This window comes from Bos indicus x Bos taurus, chromosome X, assembly GCF_003369695.1.
Source record: "Bos indicus x Bos taurus breed Angus x Brahman F1 hybrid chromosome X, Bos_hybrid_MaternalHap_v2.0, whole genome shotgun sequence".
Classification (NCBI taxonomy): Eukaryota; Metazoa; Chordata; class Mammalia; order Artiodactyla; family Bovidae; genus Bos; species Bos indicus x Bos taurus.
This window is the reverse complement of record NC_040105.1, coordinates 86,098,397-86,113,410: the sequence shown is the minus strand read 5'-3', so window position 1 is coordinate 86,113,410 and position 15,014 is coordinate 86,098,397. Positions and strand designations below refer to the sequence as shown.

General features: G+C 47.8%; 1 protein-coding gene across 7 annotated transcripts in view; it reads left to right on the top strand.

Annotated features, from left to right (window-relative positions):
• The window catches only part of TMEM164 (transmembrane protein 164), a 179,014-nt gene that overhangs the window by 156,862 nt on the left and 7,138 nt on the right, over positions 1-15,014 (top strand). The gene's annotated exons all lie outside the window — the stretch shown is intronic.

Sequence of the window (15,014 nt, the reverse complement as noted above, 5' to 3'; positions counted from 1 at the left end):
GGCACAGGAAAGCTAGCAAGCCCTGCCTTCAGGCTCTTTGGAAACCCCTATATGTTTCACTAGAGGGCGCTCTGGTTTCAGACTTGGAACAGTGGACTCTCAGGCTTGAAGCAAAGTGACAAGGTTATTTTGAAGTCCAAGGGAATCCTATGTCCTTTGGGGACATCTCAGACTTCCCAAGGGCTTCCCAGGTGGTGCTAGTGCTAAAGAACCCACCTGTCAATGCAGCAGATATAAGAGATGTGGTTTTGATCCATAGGTTGGGAAAATTCCCTGGAGGAGGAAGGCCTGGCAACCCACTCCAGTATTCTTGCCTGGCGAATCCCACAGACAGAGGAGCCTGGCGGATTACAGTCCATGGGGCTCAAATAGTTGGATGTGACTGAGCACACACACGCAGGAAACTGGGATGTGAGAACTCCCATGTTGTTTGATCCGAGCTTTACACTTATCTTTTGCAAGGTGAGGGTTGTAATACAGCCTCGTGCTAGCTTCTAGGACAGTTAAAGCAAGAGCGCTTTGGCCTGTTATGTCCCCAGGTTTTCACACCACCCTCAGTTCCAGGTGGTGCCCTTTGTTTCTTCCTTACCCCAGGTTAGCTCACTACCCTGCTTGTCTGTCTAGCTTTAGGATGCTGGGAAATTTCTCTTTCACTGGCTTCTCAGTTCCACTTGGCTGATGGGGTGAGAGGCAGGGAAGGGGCTAAGGGATTCGGGTGGATTCTGAAGTCTCCTGAGGGGGGTTTTGGGTGAGGGAAGAGCGGGGAATTTGAGAAATTGGCCCTGGGTTGAGCCCTGTGGAGGAGGGTGGGTAGGTGAGTTTCTGAAGACTGTGAGACTTTCCCTGCTGAAAAGGAAGTATTTGGGGCTCAGGAGTGCTTTGTGGTAGCAGTGGATTAAGTCAAGTATTTACTGCCTTAATTTTATCAGCTTCCAGGAGACACTGCTCCTCACATCTGGCCAGACCATGGCCCCCCACACTGGTAGTTTTCCCTAGACCTCTTGGTACGTCTTCCAGCTCCAGAATTCCTCCTAAGGCAGAGTGGTTGGAAGACTTAGCATCAGAATCACCTGATGTGCTTCTTCTTCTTGTTCAGGCACTCAGTCGTGTCCTATTCTTTGCGACCCCATGGACTGCAGCCTGCCAGTCTCCTCTGTCCTTGGGATTTCCCAGGCAAAAATACTGGAGTATTCTGTGTTGCCATGCCTTCTTCCAGGGGATCTTCCCGATCCAGGGATCGAACCCATGTCTCCTGCAGCTCCAGACTTGCAGGTGGATTCTTTACTGCTGAGACAGTGGGGAAGCCCATGTCTCTTGCATTGTGGTCCTGGGACTAGCAGCCTAATTAGAGAATGTATTAGAAATGCGAATGCAGATTCTGGATTCTAGGCCCCATCTCAGACCTACTGAATCAGAAAGTCCTGGGTGGGACCCAGCAAAGATGCCTTTTAACAAGCCCTCCAGGGGATTCTGATACAGATGGAAGGTGTAGCCTCATTGCATCAAATGATCCAAGAGCTGGCTTCCCCTTGCTGAAAGCTCACCAGAGACCCAGCCAGTACTAACTGTAGAACGTGTGTGAGGTATAGTGGGGCTTGTGTTTAAATAGTACTTTTCCCCTAAAGTACCTCTGTGCTCCTTTAGCTTTTCTATCCCTACATGCTCCTGTAAGGTATGGAGAGCCTGAAATTTGATTTCCCCCAGCAGGGCTCTGAGGCTTAGAGGGGTTTTGATCCACACAGCAACTGGGGAAGAACAGAAGCTGGGACCTGGGTCTCTGGACTCCAGTGCTTGTCTTCTAGGTCAGGTCCCCCATGAAGTCTTTGTCAGCTCAGGGTCCTCACTCTGCTTCTGGCAGAGGGCTGGTTTTCTGATCCTCATGGGTGAAGGTGGGTCTTTATGTGCCTTCACCGTAGGCTAAGTGGCCCACTGGGCAGTTGAGGGGGAGGCCTAGCCAGAGTGGGCTCTCCAACCCCTCAGGATAAAAAGGTCAACCAAGTTGACCTTCCACATGGACCCCCAACTAGGGACAGTCTCCACCTCCCCCTATATTAAGCAGTCTAGAGGGTACAGTTCATTTGATCTGGTGCCCAGATGGTGGGAGTCCTGACTTGGGCCTGTACTCAATGGCCAAGGATGGGAAATCACACATCCATGATCATCTGTCTTCTGGGTAACTATGGCAGAAGCTAAAAGTGAAGGTTCTGGGACTTCCCTGGGGGTCCAGTGGTTAAGACTCCATGCTTCCAATGCAGAGACCATGGCTTCCATCCCTGATTGGGGAACTAAGATCCCACATGCGGTGTGGCCAAAAAAAAAAGCAAAGAAATGAAGGTTTCTCGTTTAGAGGGCAGCAAAGGTGGCATGGCATTGTTGTTGGGAACTAGACTTGTCATTTTATCCCCTATCGCCAAATCTACATCTTCTCCGATGTTCCCCATCCCACTGAGTGGTACCACCACCCACACCAGAAATCTGATCGTTGGCCTTTTACCACCGTCATCCCATCCAATCCAATCAATTGGATCTGATCATTTCCCACATTCATTCCTACTGCTCCTAGTTTGGGCTTCCCAGGTGGCGCTAGTGGTAAAGGGCCCACCTGCCAATACAGGAGAGGCGATTCAATCCCTGGGTCAGGAAGATCCTCTGGAGAAGGAAATGGCAACCCACTCCAGTATTCTTGCCTAGGAAATCCATGGACAGAGGAGCCTGGCGGGCTACAGTCCATAGCATTGCAAAGAGTTGGACACAACTGAAGCAACTTAGTACATAACACACCTCCTGTTTTATTTAGTTCAGATCTGATCATCCTTGACTTGGTCTATTACAACAGCTTCAATACTGGTCTCCCTGCCTCTTATCTCACCCTATTTCAATCAGCAGCCAGATGAGGAGCCCTGTCCATTACCATGTAAAATATAGTCTGAGGACCAGCAGCACCTGGGAGCCAGTTAGAAATGCAGAGTCTCCAGCCCCTACCCCAGACTGCCTCAGAGCCCACCTTTTAACTGGATCTCAAGGTGATTTGTAAAATTCAGTATATCTAATGTTGCAAAGTGGAAGCTGCTCAGTCATGTCCAACTCTTTGAGACCCCATGGACTGTATCCTGCCAGGCTCTTCTGTCCATGGGATTTTCCAGGCAAGAATACTGGAGTGGGTTGCCATTCCCTTCTCCAGTGTTGCAAAAAGACTTCTTAAAGAACTGGCCCTCATCTCCTATTTATGCCTCTGTCTCCACTTGATAGTCCATTGAGACTCAACAATATAAAGTTCTTGAAGATACTGGGCCACTTGCCTCATTCAGCAAATAGGAGTTGAACCCCCTACTTGGTGTTAGGCACTTGTGGGGATAAAGCAGTGAGTAAAAGAATACATATTCTTGCTTTCACAGAGCTTACATTCTTTTGTGGGAGGAGACAGTAAAGAAATAAATAGCAATAAGTAAAATATATAGCAAGTCAGATGATGTTATAAGTGTATAGAGGCAGAGTTCAAGCAAGTAAGGGGCACAGTGCTGCTGAGTGGGTGGGGAGCGTGAAGGACGGCCATGCTGAGAATATGACATTTGAGCAAAGGCTTGCAGGTTTCTGGATATCTGGAAGAGTATACAAAGCAGAGAAAGTAATAATGAGTGTAAAGACCCAGAGACAGGAGTCTTTCTAGAGTATTCTAGCAATAGCAAGTTGGTCAGTGTGTCTAGAGCCATATGAAGGAAGGGGAAAGTAATAGGAGAGGAGGTCAGAGAGTTGATATAGGTGAGGGACAAATCCTGTCTAGGGTCTCATAGACCATTAAGAAGTTGCCATTTTCTTCTTAGGGAAATGGGAGGCCATTGGAGGATTTTGAGCAGAGGACTGACATGATCTGAGTTCATATTTCAAGGGATCACCTAGTTGCTATGCTGAAATTTTACTATCCTGTAAGGGCACAGAGTAGAAGTGGGGAGATCTGTAAGTAATGTTTGTAATAAAAGAGGAAGGAGATGCCAGTGACTTGAGCACTAACAGTAGAGGTGGAGAAAACTCAATGGATTCCGGATACATACAGAAGGTAGAGCCAGCAGGATTTGCTGATGGATCAGATGTGGGATGTGAGAGAGAGGACTCACAGATAACTCTAAGGTTTTTGACTTGAGTAGCTTAAATAGATTGCCATTTATGAAGATAAGGAAGGCTAGGAGAAGGGGGTTTGTGCTTGTTTATTGCTTTTTTGGAGAGGTGGGAGTGCTCTTCAGTGACCTAGTGTTGTATAGTATGCCCCACACTTAGTAGCTTAAAACAATGACTTATTATTTTTCACCGTTGTGTAAGTTAACTGAGTAATTCTTTGTCATGGACTTAATATGTATGTCCAACCCTGAAATTCATATGTTGAAGTCCTAACCCCCCAGTGTGATGGTATTTTGGAGGGGGGAGTCTTTGGAACATAATTAGGGTTGGATGAGGTCATAGGGGTGGGGCTTTCACAATTGTGATTAGTGCTGTGATGAGAAGAAGCCATAGAGTTCCCTAGCTCCTTCTGCCATGTGAGAACACAGCCAAAAGTTGTCTGTCTGTGAACAGAGAAGTGGGTTCTCACCAAACAAGTCTACTGGGGCCTTGATCCTAGACCTGCAGCCTCCAGAACTGTGAGAAAGAAATTTCTAATGTTTAAGCTACCCAGTTTATGGTATTTTGCTATAGCTGCCTGAGCTAAAACATTTTTTTTTCTACTTACTGGTCCTGCCTGGACTCAACTGGTACAGTTGGAATGGCTGGGCCTCTCTATTGACGAGGCATTTCATGACATGGGGGTCTCAGGCAGCATTCCAAGAGGGCAAGCCCCAGTGCATGAGAACTTATCAAGCCCCTGATCCCATCTTTTTGAAGTCCCATTGATCAAAGCAAGTTGCCTGGCTTAGCCAGATGGGCCATATGGCCAAATCAGTGTGGGAAAGGAATTCATAAGGGTGTGGATACTGGAAACCAGTGCTGTAACGATCTACCATAGAAGCCAAAATCAAAAGCTGGGTTTAAGAGAAAGACGCCCACTTAGATATCCAAGTGCAGATAGTGAGCAGACTGTGAGCTGTGTGAGCCTGGAGTTCAAGGCAGCGGTCCAGACTGAGATGAAAACGTTGGAGTCATCAGCAGGTATTAAAGCCATGCGATTGGTTGACATAACCCAGGGAATGAAAGTCTGTAGAGAATAGAAAAGCTCTTGAGTTCTGCAGCCTGGTTCTCTCCATCATTTAGAGGTCAAGGAGCTGAGGAGGAAGCAGTGACAGAGATCGAGAGGAAGCGGGCTGTAAGGCAGGAGTGGGGGGAGCTAAGACAGCAGCATCCCAGAAGCCAAGTGAAGAATGTTGCAAGACACAGAGGGTGCCTAAGATGAGGCCTGAGAATTGGCCATTGCATTTAGCAATGGCAAGGTTATTTGTGACCTGGACAGGACCTGTTTTGGTGCAGTGGAGGTGGGGTGGGTGGGAATGGGGAGGTAGATGCGGAAGTCTGATTACCTCAGGTTGAGAGAGACCTGCAAGAGAGGAATTGGAGACATGGCAGTATAGACAAGTGCTGTCCAGTAAAAGCTTGGTAGCAACATAAGTGATATCAAATTTCCTTGTAGTCACACTAAAGAAAGGTAAAAGGAATGGGTGAAATTAATTTTAATAATGTAACTGATATTTAACCCACTATATCTAAAATATTATCCTTCCTGAATAATCTGTAAAATCATTACTGGGATATTTTACATCCTTTGAAATCTGGTAGTGTTGTTTACACTAATAGCACAACTCAGTTCAGACTAGCCCAATCTCAAATGTTGACTAGCCATGCATGGCAGTGGCTACCATATCAGACAGGGCAGGTGTGGAGAATTCTCTCAAGGAGTTTTGCTGTAAAGATGAGCAGAGGAATGGAATGTGCAGGGGCGAAGTGAGGTCACGTGTGTGTGGGTTTGTTTTAGAATGGGAGCCGTTAGTTACGTGTGTTTGGTTTATATGCTAATGGGAATAATCCAGTAGAGAGGAGGAACTCGATAGAAGAGAAAGAGGAAAGAGTTTTGGGGGAAATAGTGAGGAGGCAAGAGTGGATGGCATTGGGATACAAAAGGGAAGGCCTGCCTTGGGCAGGATCCTGGGCAGTTCATCCATGGGAACAGGGTGAAGGCAGAGCACATTGGGTACTGACGTGGATATGTGCTTAGATGTGATCATGAGTGCTTATGGGAATTTTTGCCTGATTTCTTTTTTCTCAGTGAAGTAGGAATCGGGGTCCTCATCTGAGAGTGAGGATGGGATACAAGTATTGAAGCGAGGAGACAATATTAAATTGTGACCTGAGGGAGTGAATGGGCTGGGGGAGTGTAGTATAATTGCTTGGCAACACGGAAGATGCACTTCAGGTGTGTGTGATCACGAAACTCAAGTGAGAACAGCCAGCACTGTTTTTTCTCCAGCCACATTGAACTGGCAAGGAAGAAGAGCAGGTTGGGACTGACCTAAGCCGGGCTGGGGATTTTTCAAGATGAGTACAGGCATAATGAGAGTTGCCGTGCCATCAGAGATGTAGGGCAGGGATCATTCAAGTGGTGGGCCATGGAAATGCAGGAGAGAAGGAACTGTGAGGGACAGCAAAAAAGATGGCAGGACCCATGGACCACAGACTCCAGCGGGGTCAAAGGGGGTCAGCTGGAAAGATATAAGTGGTGGGTGGAGAGGGAATACTTGACTTAATGAGGGGCTACAGGTATTCATAATTATCAGATCTCAGGCATGACCTTGAGAACGACTGGCTGAGGTGAGATGGGAACAAAATCATTGAGGAGGGGAGCTGAGAGGTGAGGGTTCCTATTAGATACATACTGAAATGATCAAGAGCTATGGCAGTAGTGTTTTTAGAGAGAGGGGTGCTAAGCTAGGTACTAATATCCTTGAGGAATATTGAGAGCCATGACCTGTACGTCTGTAGGCAGCTGTAAAAGGGAAGGGTAGTTGGTGGTTGGTACAGTATGGTGGTTGTGGGGTTTTCGGGAGAAAGGAAGGTCAATGGTCTGGAGACAACAATGCAAAGACAGACGCTTCCTACTCCTGCAGTGCAGATGGAAGAAACTACAGTTGCACCCCTGGGTCGGGAAGATGCCCTGGAGGAGGGCATAGCAACGCACTCCACTATTCTGGCCTGGAGAATCCCATGGACAGAGGAGCCTGGCGGGCTACAGTCCACAGGGTCACAAAGAGTTGGACACGACTGTAGCAACTTGGCACACCCTCTTTCTTGTATGAGCCCAAGGAAAAAAAACAATGACTGCTTTACAGTGCTAGAGATGAAGCAGGGTCCTTGTGTCAAGTGGTAGATCATGAAAGAGCAAAAGGATGTGAAAGGGTCATTCAGAGAATTGATTGAGACACTGGGAGTGTGGCTAATGATTTCTCTGTAACTTTGCATATCCTGTTCCCTTTTCCTGGCATTCTCTTCCTTACCGTATGTACATGGAAGCCTTTTCTTCAGTCTTTTACCACTCAGCTCATGCCTCACTACTTTCCCAAAATTGCTCCAGCAAAGATCACCAGGGATCAGCATGTTGCCAAACCCAGTGGAAATAGTTGTATTTATTGCACTCTGTAGAGAAGTGTGTTCCCAGCAGTTTTCTGTGATGATGGGAATGTTCAATCTCTTCCCTGTCCAGTATGGTAGCCACTAACCATGTGTGGTTATCAAGCACTTGAATGTGACTAGTGCTACTGAGGAATCAGTTCTAATTTTACTTCATCTTTATCCATTTAAATGGAAATTGCCACGTGTGGCTTGTTACAGTCTTTAATCTTGTCTTCAGTCCTGTCTTCTCATGGATCTTCTTTCTCCTGACAGAAGACCATCTTCTGTGTATTGGTGTTCTTCAGGCTCTGTCCTGGTGCTTTAATCTCATTCTGTGTACTCTTCCTTGTTGATCTTACCCATACCCCAAGCTCTGTTTGCAGGCCATCTCCCTCTCCTGAGCTCTAGACCTGGGGTACCCTGTAGGCATTCAGTGTCAGCATGCCCCCAGCCTGAGCTCTCCTCTCCCCTAAATCGATTCCTCTGTTGTTGAGCTCATTGACCTAGAGGGTCACCCTAGAAACCTCCTCCATGTCCAACAAATCGCCAAGTCATCCATCTCTGCAGTGGCACCCAACCTGGTCTTCAGTCTTATCCTTCTCCTGCCCATCATCCACACTGCTACCAGAGCAGTCAAGCTAGCTGAAACCGAAATCTGATCTTGCATTTGCCTGTTTCAAACCTCTCAGTGGCTTCTTCTTGTGTAAAGGATAAAGGCCAAGTTCCTGGGCACAGCAGACAAGGCTCTTCATGACCTGAGCCCTCTTGCCTGTCTCTCCAGTTTCATTTCTTGGCACATGTCCCCCTCCCACTTGATGCTCCAGCAACACAGACCTGCTTGGGATTCCATGCAAACAGCATGCTGTTCCATGTCTCCACACCTTTTCCCAGGTTGTACTCGCTGCCTGGAATGTTCTTTCCTTCATTTAAGCTCCTGTCCTCATCTCCTCCTTGTTCTTCAAAACTCACCCCAACTGTTATCTTCTCCAGCTCCTTTACCTCAGGGTGCCCATTACTTAGTGGTGCTGACCTTATTGGGCTTGCCAGGTGGCACTAGTGGTAAAAAGAACTCACCTGTTGATGCAAGAGACGCAGGTTCGATCCCTAGGTTGGGAAGATCCCTTGGAGGAGGAAATGCAACCCACTCCGGTATTCTTGCCTGCAAAATTCCATGGACAGAGGAGCCTGGGGCTGCAAAGAGTCGGACATGACTGAGCATGCACACACAAGGCACAACTTATCATGCTGTCTCATTGCTCATAGGCCTACCTGTGCCTCCGTATCCCCACTGCCTAGCATGGAGTCTGCCCAACATGTACCTAGTCCATGTTGAATGAATGGATAACATGTAAAACTGAATGAGTTGAATGCAGTGGGAAGATTGGTGAATAGGATGCCGCCTTGCCCTGTCTCATCTCCTTGGTGTAAGGCCTTCCCATCTGGGATTAGAGGATTAGAGAACAGACCCTTGGGAGAGGCCTCTGGGGGTCTGTCATGGCTGCTGGTGCACATTGACATCTCTCCCAGCGCTCATAAAGCTTCCTTCTGGCAGAAATCGATTTCAGAAAAAGCTATTATCTCGGTTTCCCCCTACCTTTAGAGCTGAAATGCTTCTATCCTCCTGGGATAGAAGATGCTAGCAGCAAATGTCACATTTATTTTTTCTTAAAAGTTTAAAAAAAAGTTTTATGTGTTTAATTTTTCTGAAAGTGCTTAAGTTTCTATTTTCCCTTAAAAGAAAACTGGTTTTTCACTGAGATTTTCCCAGGGGCCACATCCAGGTATATAAAAAAGGAATGATGTGTGTTTGTATACAATTTGCATATATCTGTGTAGACTGGGTCATCTGTTCTCATGGTGCTCTCTCTTTTTCTTCTTTTTTAAAGAAATTGAATATTTGATCACCTTTGCAGTGAAAAAATCCATCAGCAGTGAAAAGGCAGAGGAAACCACAGTCAAAGTCCCCCTTTATAGAAAAAGCTCACCTCTTTACAAGATTCCTTGTCTTCCAGTCTTTTATGAGATTTTGGATGGCTGTGGTTGCCATGATAAAAATAGCAGCTGCCATCTGTGTGCCAGCCTAGCTGCTGTGTTTACTTTTTTATATTTCTTACTCCACTCAGCAGCCCCGAGAGACAGACGTTACTACAGGAAACAGGCTTAGAGGGGTGGCGCAATTTGCTCATGGTCACCACTCTAGGCCATGACAGAGGCAGGACTCACACCCAAGGCTGTCTGACCGTAAGGCCTTTGTTTTAAACCACTAAGCCACCTTTCCCATCATTGACATACTGTTTGGTTCCGTCACTTACACTTGGCATCGCGAGCTGGGGACTTTTCTGCACAGGGATACAGTTTGGTTGTCATTTGAGTGGCAGTGACTATTGCATAGTATTGAGGCACCAGAATTTACTTCTCTCCCCCATTGGTTTGTTTCCAGTGTCCCAGTGCAGTACATAGTGCAAGTGTAAACGTCGTTGTGTAAATAAAGGCTGTTTGCTGGGTGTTTGAGGTATTCGACAGCAGTCCACAAAGTAACATTGTTGAGCCAAAAGGCTTAGACTTTATAGGTGCTCCAGAAAGTCTGTACCACCCTTTTCTGCAGCAGCGATGGTTTTTTGAGTGCTTACTGTATATCTGGTGCTGGAGGTGAAGTGGTGATTCAGAAACTGCCCGCCCCTCAGAGACCTGATAGTCTGACTTGAGATGGATTTTGTACAGTCATTCAGTCGCGTCCAACTCTTTGTGACCCCATGGACTGCAGCACACCAGGCTTCCTGTTCTTCATCATTTCGGAGCTTGCTCAAACTCCTGTCCACTGAATCAGTGATGCCATCCAATCATCATCTGCAGTCATCCCCTTCTTCTGCCTTCAATCTTTCCCAGCATCAGGGTCTTTTCCAGTGAGTCGGCTCTTCCCATCGGGTGGCCAAAGTATTGGAGTTTTAGTATCAGTCCTTCCAATAAATATTCAAGATTGATTTCCTTTAGGACTGACTGGTTTGATCTCCTTGCAGTCCAAGGGACTCTCAAGAGTCTTCTCCAGCACCACAGTTCAAAAGCATCTATTCTTCGGTTGTCAGCCTTTAGAGATGGATGATGCAACACAGAATGAATGGTATTCAAGTCGGGGTTTGAACTAGAGGCAGTAAGAGCACTTAGACACGTGACCCCCTGGCAGTATCTGAGTGCTCCTCCCCCCCACCCCTTACCATAGGGTGGGACAGGGGACAGGGCCTTTAGGGGAGGACAAGGGAGGGTTGCTGAAGCGTGGCTGAGGATACTTCTCTGTCTGGTCCTTCCTGTCCCCCCTTCCCCCCAGCCACCACTCACGGGGTTGTCACTACTGCCCAGATGCCACCAAGGGGAGCCAAGCAGAGGCTGGAGGGAAGGGATACCTGGGAAAACCTGCTCAGCGGGGTTCTAAGCACCTGTGGATCCTCCAGGTTCCCTCTTCCCTTTCATGTCCTCAACAGCCAGGATGAAAACACAGGGCTGAGTTCCCATTCATTCAGTAGACAGGAAAACGCACCCAGTGTAAGTGCATTCCAAGGGCTGTGCTAGATGCTAGGAATTCAGAAAGGATCCCACTCGGTCCTCAACTCTGAGGCCCTCATCTAGATGGGTAGACAAAGAGCTGGGACAGTGTGGTGTGGTGGAGGGCTGGAGAGGCGGCAGTGAGGGCATTGAGTCCCTTGGCATGTCTGAGAGCCCAGTACTCTGCTGTTGACATTGGCTGTGGTGCTGCCTGTCTCTTGGCCTCAGTTTGCCCATCTATAAAGTGGACAGATGACTCCGACGCTCGCAAAGGGCTTTCTGCCTCAGGTGTGCAGTGATCCTGCACCTTGTTCACGGAGCAAGCCTGAGCTTCTTCCCCAGAAGACCCAGCAGGCTTCTGTCGCCCTGTCTCCGCTCCTCCCCCTCCCCACGGTGGTGTTCTGCCTCTGGTCTTCTTCCTTGCTCTGTCTATTTAGGCTCCTGTGACTTTAGTTACCGTCCTGTGCTCATGACACCTGTGGCTGGATGCTCCATCCTATCCTCTTCACTGAGATTGCAGTTCATATCATGATGAAAATAATCAGCGTTTGTTAAATCCCAGATATGGCACTCCAATCATGGCTTAAATGATCTGTGAAGTAGGCCACAGCACCCTCTTTTGTAGATGAGTGAAATTGAGTTTGAGATACAGCGGCTGGCCAACGACCCTGAGGTCGCTAAGCAACCAGAGCCAGGATTTGAGAACCCATGTCTGCCCAGCTCCAGTGCCCACAGCGCCATCCCCATCACGCTGTATTTCCCAGAGTGCATACAGCCCAAGAGACACTTTCACTGGGGTATTTCATGGATGCCTCAACTCAAACATGTCTAAAATTGGCCTCATTTCTCCACCTTGTCTACAAAATCTGCCTTTTCTTCTTCTCCATCACAGCAAGTGGCACCATCAACCCAGTGATGGCCAGCTAGAAGCCAGGGCCACTGCTGTTATCTTCAAAGCTATCCATCCTGCTCCGTCTTTGGGCTCCGGAGGCTCTCTCTCTCGGGTGTCCCGTCTATCCTAGCCCATCCCTTACACCGAGGCCAGGGCGGTCTTTTTCAAGCACACGTATGATCAACCTCACTTTCCTGCCTCAGACACTCTCTTGTGCTTTCTGTGGCTCTGCAGCAGAGCTTGAAGCTGGCCACCCCTGGGCTGAAAGCCGTCCAAGAAGACATGTTTTGTTTGGTCCGTTGAGCATTCTTAAAACATTTTGAATTATTTGCCAACATTTAAAAATCAGGAAATTCCGTATGAAAGTGCCCCACTTCTAGCTTTTCATGCAAAAGTGAAAACACAGTCAGCTCTGGGCCCAGGTCTCCGTAGGGCAGGGACTGGGTGGTGCTGAGTGGGGACTGCCCTCTTCAGAAAGGGTCTGGCCTTTCCAGTTGGCTGGTCTCCAGTATCCCTGATGGCTCATTGTCCCCAGTCACTCCCGTGCTCCCAGTTAATTGCCTGCCTGAGGCTTCAGGCATTTAGTGTCATGACCCTGCAGCACAAAATGAAGCCCAAGGCCCTCAGCACGGCTCCTAAGGTCCTATGTGGCCCAGCTGGAAGCAGCCTAACCCTCCGAACCTCTGAGGCCTATTCCTGCTCACTGCCCCATCACACTGGCCTCTGTAGTCTCAGTGCTTCCCCATAGTTCTGTGAATTGGCTCACTCCCAGAAATGTCTTGGAGAAGGCAATGGCAACCCACTCCAGTACTCTTGCCTGGAAAATCCCATGGACGGAGGAGCCTGGTGGGCTGCAGTCCATGGGGTTGCTAAGAGTCGGACACGACTGAGTGACTTCACTTTCATGCATTGGAGAAGGCAATGGCAACCCACTCCAGTGTTCTTGCCTGGAGAATCCCAGGGACGGGGGAGCCTGGTGGGCTGCTGTCTATGGGGTTGCACAGACTTGGACACGACTGAAGCGACTTAGCAGCAGCAGCAGAAATGTCTGCTTTCCTAGACCCCTCTTTTAGTACCATTTGTCCTGTAGGACTCAGCTCTGTGCCCCCTCTGCCAAGCTGAGTTCCATCCCCCCATTATACGTGGCACAGACCCGGGTCATCACTCCAGCTTCTCACAGTTGCCTAGCTTGTTTGCCGCCTCCACCAGATCGTGAGTCTGAGGCAGCAGGGAGCCCACCTCCTTTATGTTCCTATCCCCAATGCTTGGCACAGGGCTTGGAATATAATAGGTGTCTAATAATTGGTGAATAAGTGGATGGATCTGTGAAAGACTGACTTGGGAAAATACTCCTCCTCCTATTGCTGCCTACTTGCTTGAGATGAGCATTCCATGTTTCTTTCATTGCGGAGCACCCCCATTATAGGATGCCTGCACCCAGAACATTCTATGAGCCATTCCCTACTCTGAAAGGTCTAGCATATACCCAAGCCTACTGGGATGGGAGTTCTGAGTGATGGTAGAGGACAAATACACAATTTTTGCTGTTCCAGTGGGAGAGCAGGAAATGGCATGATAATTGAATATGGCATGATAACTGGATATGGCACATTCTTAAGAGGTGGCAGGAATACACAGAAGAACTGTACAAAAAAGATCTTCATGACCAAGATAATCACAATGGTGTGATCACTGACCTAGAGCCAGACATCCTGGAATGTGAAGTCAAGTGGGCCTTAGAAAGTATCACTATGAACAAAGCTAGTGGAGGTGATGGAATTCCAGTTGAGCTATTTCAAATCCTGAAAGATGATACGGCTGTATATTGTCACCCTGCTTATTGAACTTATATGCAGAGTACGTCATGAGAAATGCTGGGCTGGAAGAAGCACAAGCTGGATGGAATCAAGATTGCTGGGAGAAATATCAATAACCTCAGATATGCAGATGACACCACCTTTATGGCAGAAAGTGAAGAGGAACTCAAAAGCCTCTTGATGAAAGTGAAAGTGGAGAGTGAAAAAGTTGGCTTAAAGCTCAACATTCAGAAAACGAAGATCATGGCATCTGGTCCCATCACTTCATGGGAAATAGATGGGGAAACAGTGTCAGACTTTATTTTTGGGGGCTCCAAAATCACTGCAGATGGTGACGGCAGCCATGAAATTAAAAGACGCTTACTCCTTGGAAGGAAAGTTATGACCAACCTAGAGAGCATATTCAAAAGCAGAGACATTACTTTGCCAACAAAGGTCCGTCTAGTCAAGGCTATAGTTTTTCCTGTGGTCATGTATGGATGTGAAAGTTGGACTGTGAGGAAGGCTGAGCACTGAAGAATTGATGCTTTTGAACTGTGGTGTTGGGAGAAGGCTCTTGAGAGTCCCTTGGACTGCAAGGAGATCCAACCAGTCCATTCTGAAGGAGATCAGCCCTGGGATTTCTTTGGAAGGAATGATGCTAAAGCTGAAACTCCAGTACTTTGGCCACCTCATGTGAAGAGTTGACTCATTGGAAAAGACTCTGACGCTGGGAGGGATTGGGGGCAGGAGGAGAAGGGGATGACAGAGGATGAGATGGCTGGATGGCATCACTGGCTTGATGGACGTGAGTCTGGGTGAACTCCGGGAGTTGGTGATGGACAGGGAGGCCTGGCGTGCTGCGATTCATGGGGTCGCAAAGAGTCGGACACGACTGAGTGACTGAGCTGAACTGAGCTGAACTGAATGATAATAACAACAATGCGATAATAACGGTACCTGACACACACTGAACACTTTCATTGCACCAGATTCCATACTGAGAGCTCTTAACATATTCTTTCCTTTACTCCTCACAACTACTCTCGGAAGTAGCCCCATTTTACAGACAAGTAAAGTGAGGAACACGGAGTTTAAAGAACATTTCCTGGGTCAAGCAGGCAGTAAGTGGTAGCATCCAGGTTTGAAACCAAATCTGTGTGACATCAAAGTTAGCATGCTCAGCCACCATGCCACACTTCCTC